Source organism: Olea europaea, unplaced genomic scaffold (genome assembly GCF_002742605.1).
Source record: "Olea europaea var. sylvestris unplaced genomic scaffold, O_europaea_v1 scaffold971, whole genome shotgun sequence".
NCBI classification, from domain to species: Eukaryota; Viridiplantae; Streptophyta; class Magnoliopsida; order Lamiales; family Oleaceae; genus Olea; species Olea europaea.
In genome coordinates this window covers 250415-259603 of record NW_019268212.1, presented here as the reverse complement: position 1 = coordinate 259603, position 9189 = coordinate 250415, and the positions used below count along the sequence as shown (strand labels likewise).

Here is a 9189-nt window from a genome sequence, read left to right as displayed (position 1 = left end):
CATTGTTTACTCGTTCTTAGGGCCTGTAGACATTGTTTGACATTTCCCTGGTGCACAAGATTCATTAAAGGTTCCAAATATCATGTTTGTTGGGTTGAAATCTAAGTAGTGATGACAACAAGAAATTCATTTATATCCTCCTCGATGGTTGCCTTAAAGCTTCTCTCTGGTTTCCATAGCCTAAAGTTGCATTAGAAGTTACTTATATTGTCACGTTTTATCAATAAAACACGTGCCATGCACGTATAATGTACTCGATGTATTTTTAGCATTGTAAATAATGGTATGGTTGAACGTTTTCTTTTGGTTGAATTTATATTTTATGAGTTATTTATACAACTAATGATTTTTTTTCTTACGCATACTTTAATTTTTAATTATAAAATAAGAATTTATTTTTATTTTTATTTTTTTTAAAATTTTTGACCCCTGAGTTGATTTTTTTTTTTTTTTTTACTTCAGTGGATTTATCACTTAATGATGGAATGCATGAACAATAAAAGTGGGGGTGTTGGTTGTAATAGAGTCACAAATCATTTTCATATATAATTGAAGACAAAGAGAGAAGATTTTGTGAGACTACTTCTTAAAAACTCGATTATTGAGTGCTTTAAAAGAAATTATTTAGTTTCCGATGTATAACATTTTATTCAATTAATTATTTCTCATTCTTTGGGGAAAATATTTGAAAGAATAATATCGCCCAAAAATATCTTGTAGAGGTGTCATTTTAGCCATGTTGACAAAAGGGAGATTCAGAACCTCGATAAATGTTGTTTTGGTGTTCAATGTATAAATAAGTAGACATTTTTAGGTTAATCTTTATATAGATACCATATAGAGATACCTCCCCTATTGCTAAATACTCATCAACCAATGGGAGATGATCACCTTTGCACAAATTATCACATATTTAGCGCTTGAAGTTTTTAATAAAGTTAAATTCGTATTATTAGTTATTTTTTAGTCAAATTTATTAATAAAACACAATGATGCTCGTGTGACGCCCATGAAGGATTTCAATTATGTAGGTAGTAGAATAACTGGATTTTGCTTCCAGGTAAATTTTTGTTTATGGGTTACTTTTTATCTATAATAAACTTTTTTACCTACGAATCATCCTTATAACTTGTACGTAAATATTTAATTAGAAAAAAAAACTTTCCGTGCAAGCAACAATTTTTTCCCTCTGTGGATATTAAAAAATTATTTTGGATCTTATTCTTTGTCATATGCATACGTCAATTCAACTAATTTTTTTCCCTATTACTGAAGTAATAGTTTATTTATTATACAGTTTAAACCATCTCACAAATACATATATTTCAATTTTAATGTTCAATTGACTATTTCTTATCCTTTCGGAAAAATATCTGAAATAATAATATGATCTAAAACTATCTTTTAGGGGTATCATTTTAACCATGTTGACAAAAGAGAGATTCGGACTCTGAATAAATTTTGTTTTGGTGTTAATTGTAAAACTGAGTAGACGTTCTTAGGTTAATCCTTATGTAGATGCCATATATACCTCACCTATAGCAAAATACTCATGAAGCAATGGGAGACGAACACCTTGGCACGAATTATCTCATATTTAGTGCTTGAGTTTTCAATAAAGTTAGATTTATATTATTAGTTAATTGTTCATTAAAATTTTATCAATAAAACACTATTGATGCTCGTGCGACACCCATGCATTAAGTATTTCGATTATGTAGGTGGTAGAATAACTGGATTTTTGCTTCTAGGTAATTTTTTGTTTAGGAATGAATTTAATAACTTGTATATAAACTAGTGATATATAAACTAGTGAGGTTAAAGTGTTGGTTAATGTTAAAAATAAGAACATGTAAATTTGAGAGAAATTCATTTATAAACATAAAAGAAATTCCAGTGATAATTTTCAAGAAATCCCTTGTAAACTACATTGGGAGCCTTCTGTCCATGCTTTGGGACAATGTTTTCAAAAGAAAACCCATTTGTAGCAGATTTCAATTCCTCGCAGCTGAACTCTTTGAAGCTTGGCAATTCATTTTCTTCCCATTTTCTGTAACCAATTTACACAAAACCCGATAATGTAAATTAAAGATACAAAACCCCCTCCAAATAAAACATGATAATTAAATATATCTACACAGATTGAGGATTGAATAACAGAGGGCTCGAGGTTAGAATGCCACCAGCAAAATGAAAATTTGGAGCAACTTGCACCAATTTTAATGGCAACAAGACACAAAGAAACTAAAGCAATTAAAAAACTCGTTCAACAAAACAAATGTAGAAATAACAGCTGATCATAATTGAGGCATTGTATTAAAATAATAGAATGGAAGTTATTATTTAAGCCCCTGTTTGACAACCATTATTTCAAAACTTTTTATTCTACGTACTCATTTTCAACTACTAACCCAATAAAATATTTTGCATGTAAACCTAAATTTTTTCCTATTTTTTAGCCACACTCTAAAAATTCACTATTCAAAATAAAGTTCTTACCAAATAATGGCCATCAAACAGGTTCTAAATACAATATAGAATTTTGGTTATCATATTTCAAGACAAGAGCATGCATTATATATGCAAAGAAACAAATAGCAATTGACAATAAAACCATACTATATAATATCGTAAAAATTGATTTGACTTGTGTTTAAACTTACTAACTTTTGACGTCATCTAAAAAGTTTGGAAGAGAGGCATAATGTATTGGTTCGGTATTCTCACTACTTCCTATTAACAAAATTTATCAGAACAGGGAAGGGAGCAGAAACGACAATCAGCCACTATCCAGGAGACAATATTGCACACAGACTCCATTAAACATTATAAACATAAAAGGTGATAAAAACATGAACCTTGATTCCTACTATCTCGCCAGGCATTTCATCCACAATGGTAATCATAAAGCCTCAAAGTTCAGCCCACTTCTTATACATCTGCATGACTATTGAAGCTCATGAACCTATAATTAGTAAAAAAAAGATTAATTTCACCAAATTGATTCAACAAGTGCAATTATATATAGATAATAATACTACTTAAACAAAGTTATCGAGTCCACCAAGAACTAGTAGAAGAATTACACACTTTTAAAAGAACAAAATTCAGTAGCAAATACCTATTGATATTTAAATCACCTAAATGATGGCCATTAATAAAATTTACCTCTATGAAGCAAGAAGAAGTATCATGCTCCCCAACTTCCAAAGCTTCAAGCTCTTTTGCATTGATATTTTTTTCTCCTTGTGTAAATGAAGCGTTTAGAGATTCCATTTAATAAGAAGAATAATAATTTAATCCAGCATGCAACTCATGAGTAAAGAATCATCTTTTCAATATTTACATTATCCCCAAAACTTAAACACCTCTAAAATGAATTTTGAATATAGATTACATAAAATATTAAAGAAAAGCATTCCATGTGACTCTCCAAAGACCAACTTTTGTATTTCTATTTTATTGTAGTTAAATTATTCTATGAATAAATCTATTGTTAATGATATTCTAAGCAACGATAACATGGCACATCAATTAATTGGTGAACCATTAAATTCATGGGACCTACCATTAACTTATTCACCAATTAATAATGCGCCATGTTTAAGAAATCATTTCTGTACAAACACAAACACAAGCAAATCACATTTTTCAAAGTAAGAAACTAAAGTCATTTAATTCAGCAGTAATTTAGGATCAAATACATCACAATGATCCAACTAAATTTTCCAAGAGACTTGGATAGAGGAAAATCAAGATTTATGACCCAATTATATGTTAAAAAAAATAAAAAATGTAAAGGCATTATTGAAACCAGTTGAAGTTTGGAAAGAATAACGAAATAATATGAATGAGGAGTTTCCTGAGAAAAATAAAAGCATTATTAAACTCTATAAACAGAAAGAAGCATATATGACTAGAAAGATAATAGTTGAGGGCTCACTGATTCCAATTCTGCATCATTCTCTTCATGTGCAAGTGTTATTATATCAATATGCTAAAGTAGTTCTTGCTCAAATGCATTAACCTCTTTCATTTTTACCATAGTGAACCATGTTCATGGCTTATCTTCCTTGCATGTACAGCATCATCCCATAGGTCTAGCTTATTCAGCTAGTCTGGCTGAAAACCAGTCATGACAAAGAAAAGCACTACTTAAGCATCATTAAGGGCAAGAACCCCAGGTAAGGGTTTGCTCTCAAGAAGTTCCAAGCTCGCACCATCTCCAGCAGAGATATGGCTCATCTTATCAGCCAACCCAAACTTTTCAACGGTAGAAACAAAGTCACAGTCTCCAATGATTGATATCACTCACTTGTCACTAAGCTCTGCCAATTTTCTTAGCTATAGCACGGAAAAGAATAAACAATTTGTGCACTTGTTTTCAAATATCCAGGTAAAACACGACAAAAAATAGAATTTATCTACAGTTATGAGTTATCTTATTATTTATTATACTCGTGTTCCTGTGGAAAACTTGTCAAATTCAAAAATAGCACTATGATAAAAATGCATTTTTGCAACATGCAAAAGCCAACATTCATTAATTAAATGTTGCTAAAAGGATCTATTGCAACATTTTAATAAGTGAATGTTGCCACTGGTGTTATAATTGAGATTTAGCAACATTTTTTTAACTGACTGTTGCTAATGTTGCTTTTTTGCAACGCTTATTTAGCATTGCAAATTTTTTTATTTTTTGTAACGTTTATCAAATGTTGCAAAAAGGTCTTTTTTCGCAACATTTATCAAACGTTGTAAAAAGAGAAACCTTTAGCAGCATTTATCAAATGTTGTGAAAGATAAATCTTTTCATACGTTTATCAAACATAGCAAAATATTTATCTTTGACAACGTTTGATAAACGATGTGAAAGGTCCAACTTTTTTTTTTTAACAATACAAATGCCGAGGCCGAGCCAAAAAGTGAGGACCGTTGCTTAGCCCAATACCATAATTACCATTCATATGAACAACTTCTATCCATTCCATCCATTCAAATTCAATCCCATTCCATCCACTACTTTCTCCACCCCCACCGTTGCCTACTCCTTCCAGTTTCAGCTCCACTATCTCGCCTTCTCCTTCCAAAGCCAGACTTCTCATTTTCCATTGCTACTCGCCTCACCTACTCTCTGTCTAATCCTGTTTGTTCGATTTGAGCGTCAATGGTTACAGTAGCAGAAAAGCAGATGCGGTCCTGACCGCCGATGTCAGTAATTCTTCGACTGCAGTAGAAGAACTGAAGAAGAAGGTGAAGCCCTTAGCCCTGGATCGATTCCCTGAACCTGACACTCATTTTTCCTTATTTATTTTTTGTTCTTTTGATTTGCCCTATATTCTGGTTGTTGCTTTAGTAATTAGATGGGCATGATTTGTGATTTATATGGCAGTATCCTAATTATGTTTTTGATGTTGCTTTAAAGCAGTATCCTGATTATGGCCGACTGATTTGTCCTATGCTGGTTTTTGATACCCAATAAATCCCGGGCTATGATGTTAACGTGGGTTAATATTATTTCATAGGCATAGGCCGATGAATGAAATAAGTCCAACAACCAAGTCCATGAGCTACACCCGGCCCAATTGTATTCCTTATGGATGGCTTGAATCTTGGCCCGTTTACCTCTTTAATGGCTCAACTTAAGGCCTAACCCTAGAATATATATTTGGCTATAACCCTAGCCACTTTTATATGATGATTGTATGATTTTGAGAGAAGAAACAAGAGAATCCCGGCTGCCCCCTTTGTGTGAGAAAAAGGGTGTCCAGAAGTGTCCAGAATGCTGGTATAACGTGTGCAATTGGTGGTTCTTTCGTAGTCTACCTTTGTGGTGTCTTCTCTTAGCCTTTGTGGCGATAAATCATCATCCTTTCTTGTCCTATGTGGGTAAGATTGAATAGCAACCAAGGTGAATCAATTGGTTGTGGTTTGGAGCCGTTTGGATTGGTTGTTGGTAGAGAAAGGTACGTTGGACTGAGCCTGGAAAACTACCGTTTAAAGATCCTTTTGAGAGAGCTTCCGCAACATCCTATATTCTAGTTGTTGCTTTAAAGCTGTTCAATTTTCTAGTTGATCTTGTCATTTCCAATTTTTCAGGGCTTTGTGAGATCCTTATTAGCCATTGGCAGAGCTTGGATATGCTGAAGCTAGTCCGTGTTGCCTTGGCGTAACAATTTTTTTTGACTTTTTGAGATATATTTTGTTTTATAAAATTGGTTGATGTCGTGTCTGAATTTTGAGGAGGTGATGCTAAAATAAGAATTAAACTTCTTTAAATAGCTTATCTTGCTGATGCAATTGCAGATTTTCCAAGAATTGTTAAATATAATTTCGGTGACCCTTAAGTTGTTGGATTATGTATTTTCATTAAGTTATGGCCTTGCTGATTTCCACGGTTTCTTAGCATTTTCTTTTTCATTTTGTGTATTTGATTGATGGAGAGAACATGTTTGGTTCGGCAAGTGTATTAGTTTGAGTTGTTATTCCTGTTAGGGTTCTCACATAAAAAAGAAAGGAAGAATTGACATCAAATGAGTAGTAACTGCTGCAGAGAAAGCTTACCAAGAAAAAGCACTAGTAGGTGGAATCAGAACTATGTGTTCTCAAAATCAAAAGGAGATGCTTAAGCTGCTAGTTACTGATATGAAGCCGCTTTCTGTTCGGGACATTGTCCACAATGGAGCCACTTTCCAGGTAATGTAGTCTTAGTTTGCTCTATATGATTTTAATGTATCCATGATATCTTACTAATACCTTTTGTAACTCATAGATGTGGTTTAGGATCGGAAAATTGATGTAGTGAGTTCTTAATGATGTTGTAAATCACCTACCCAGTGGTTCTATGCCGACCTTGCTTTATATGTCTGCTAATGTAAATCGAACACTCTCTTACATCCCGCCAATAAATATGAAAAGAGATTAGATTTGACATCTGACCATAAAATTGCAGAAAACGTAAATAATATATGATTTGATTGAAATTCAAACACACGACCTTTTTTTTTATTGATTCAATGCTTCTCTTGCAGCTTTGTTGGCCGTCGTGAATTGTGTGGCGAGCAAATTGAAGAGTGCATGAAGGGAAATATGATTGAGCATGCCGTTAGAGTTTTATCCGGAAGCTTGGTATTGCAAGTGTGGCAATAAGCTCTTCATGCCTAAGCTGTACCAAAATTTTATTCCTAGTTTTGTTTCACTTTGAAGCTCCTTTCTATTTAGGTGGTGTTGTATCACATTCTAACGTTCAAGTGTATGGATTCAAAAATTTGTAATGAAATTATCAATTTTTATGCAATTCCAATATTTGTTCAGAAGGAGTCATTTTCAATTTTGATAGTCAACTTACATAAATTGCTGTAAAAAATAAAAAACCTACGGCAATGGTCTAAAAATGTTGCGAAATGGCTTTTTGCAACGTTGAAAAAACGTTGCGAATTTTTATTTTTTCAAAAAATGTTGGGGTTTTTTGCAATGTTCAAAAAATGTTGTGAAAGGATTTTTTGCAATGCCCGAAAAAACAAAAAACATAGCGAAAGGATTTTTTGCAACTTTTAAAAAATGTTGTCGTATCCTTCTATTCTATGATAACATCCAGATTTGCAACATGCGGTTGAACGTTGCGAAAGGTCACTAGCAATGTTTTTTGAACGTTGCAAAAAGCCCTTTTTTTTTTTTTTTTGTATTGTACCCGTAGGTCCATCCAAATAACTAATTTCATAGTATCTAGAGTTTTTTTTTCAAATGACTTGATAGTTTGAAGTTCAATACTAAACCCATCCAGCCCTTAGAAATTACAGGTGTTGGAACAACTTGCGAAAATGTTGTGTAACACTTCAGTAACTACTCTACAGAATCATCTTGTTGGAAGCTGCAATCATTCACATCTTTCTCCATATAATTATGTAGTACCAAAGTAAGCAATTTATTGCATTAGCTAGCTAGTGAGTTATTTCAGAATTATAGCGAGTCAAATTTATGCTACAAAAAGCACATAAATCAGTTACAAGGCTCATCTAGAGCTCAAAAACATTATCAAAATGCTGTTGAGTGGAAAACCAACCTTGCTATCTTCATTAGCAACAAATTTGTCAGCAGCAACATTAGTAGGTATCCCCTTAGACTTGGCCTTCTCCATAAATGATGTTACAAAGACTAAGCGTGTCATTTTCCACAAATGAAGATCCCAAGGCATGGCCTTAGGCTTTATAGAAATTAAAGATCATTCCTCCATCAAGAATGTGTATGTCAACCTTCTCTAACAATGACACAATCATGCCAATTTTGGCGGATCCCTTTGAGCCACAAACAATTGTAGTAATGCTTTTTTTTTTTTTGCAATAGCCCCAACTAAGTAGTCGAGCACCTGCGATTCAAGAAAAATGGAATGTTAGCATCAATAAATGTCCAACAACCATAATGCTATAAAGAAATATGCAGTGACGCAATAAGTGCCAACCATCGAGTTAGACATTTTAATAACACCTGCAAGTCTTATAATTCCAAAGTCTATAAATAAAATGGTACTTTACATTTCAAAATGTTGACTCATGCATGACAAAATATTCAAATGAGCAAACTTTCGACCAGACACAGAATACATAACTTAAACAAGTCTAAAGTATCCGCTAACCTTCTGTATAAGGAATCCAGCAATAGAAGGCTTCAAATACTTGGCCACTCTCTTGGTGGAAGCATACATAACGACCAAGAAAACAAGCATAATGAAATGAACAACAAAAAGACAACGGAATGGGGGGGAAAAAACTGGAAAAAACCATGGACTTGAGCTCTCCGCCAACCGTGCTTGCTTTTAATCTGATCATGCACCAACTCCAACCTATTTGAAAAAATCTCCCAACATCTGCTGCTTCTTCCATTTCTCATCAATGAACCTCTCCCCACCCATCACTCCACTAAAATCCAAAGGCTTGAGAGTCAAAACCAACACAAACCCATGGTTTCATAAAATCCATTCCCATTCAAATTCATAGAATTCCCAACAACTCCTTGAAAATTCATCATTAATTTCATTGTTCATTCATCAAAATTCACAAATCACAATTTATACTAAATCTGTAAATCACCAATCAATCTGTAAAAATATACTGAGAGAGAGAGAGAGAGAGAGAGAGAGAGAAGAAAGGGCTTAGAGTGTACAGGTGCTGGTGGCACGTAGGGCAGAGCTAG

The 9189-nt window shown here is 33.4% G+C and overlaps 1 long non-coding RNA gene and 1 pseudogene across 1 annotated transcript; one reads left to right on the top strand and one right to left on the bottom strand.

Annotated features, from left to right (window-relative positions):
* The first annotated feature begins 5013 nt into the window (after window positions 1–5013).
* Window positions 5014–7221, top strand: LOC111392744. The gene is made up of 3 exons (XR_002702319.1): window positions 5014–5253; window positions 6496–6696; window positions 7032–7221. It is a non-coding gene; the product is annotated as an uncharacterized LOC111392744 (long non-coding RNA).
* A 790-nt stretch (window positions 7222–8011) lies between these two features.
* On the bottom strand, window positions 8012–8736 carry LOC111392734 (annotated as a pseudogene).
* Window positions 8737–9189: the final 453 nt, after the last annotated feature.